The sequence below is a fragment of the Penaeus monodon genome, chromosome 20 (genome assembly GCF_015228065.2).
Source record: "Penaeus monodon isolate SGIC_2016 chromosome 20, NSTDA_Pmon_1, whole genome shotgun sequence".
Lineage (NCBI taxonomy): Eukaryota > Metazoa > Arthropoda > Malacostraca > Decapoda > Penaeidae > Penaeus > Penaeus monodon.
In genome coordinates this window covers 44,420,617-44,420,836 of record NC_051405.1, presented here as the reverse complement: position 1 = coordinate 44,420,836, position 220 = coordinate 44,420,617, and positions in this window count along the sequence as shown.

Sequence of the window (220 nt, the reverse complement as noted above, 5' to 3'; positions counted from 1 at the left end):
GTTATCCAACTGCAAGATTTACCGATCCCGCCTTCCCTCGGTGAAGTGGTCGAGGACTGTTTCCCTTCCTCCTCCTCCGGGGACACTTCGCCGGCGTCCTTTGAGCAGCTGCCCCCCCCCCCTGCTCGCCGCGAAGGATGGGCTGCGCTCGAGCGAGGAGGAACGGCCGCGCGGGGAAGAGCTCGGAGGCTTCGTGGAGGGAAACTCGCCTTTTTGGCCG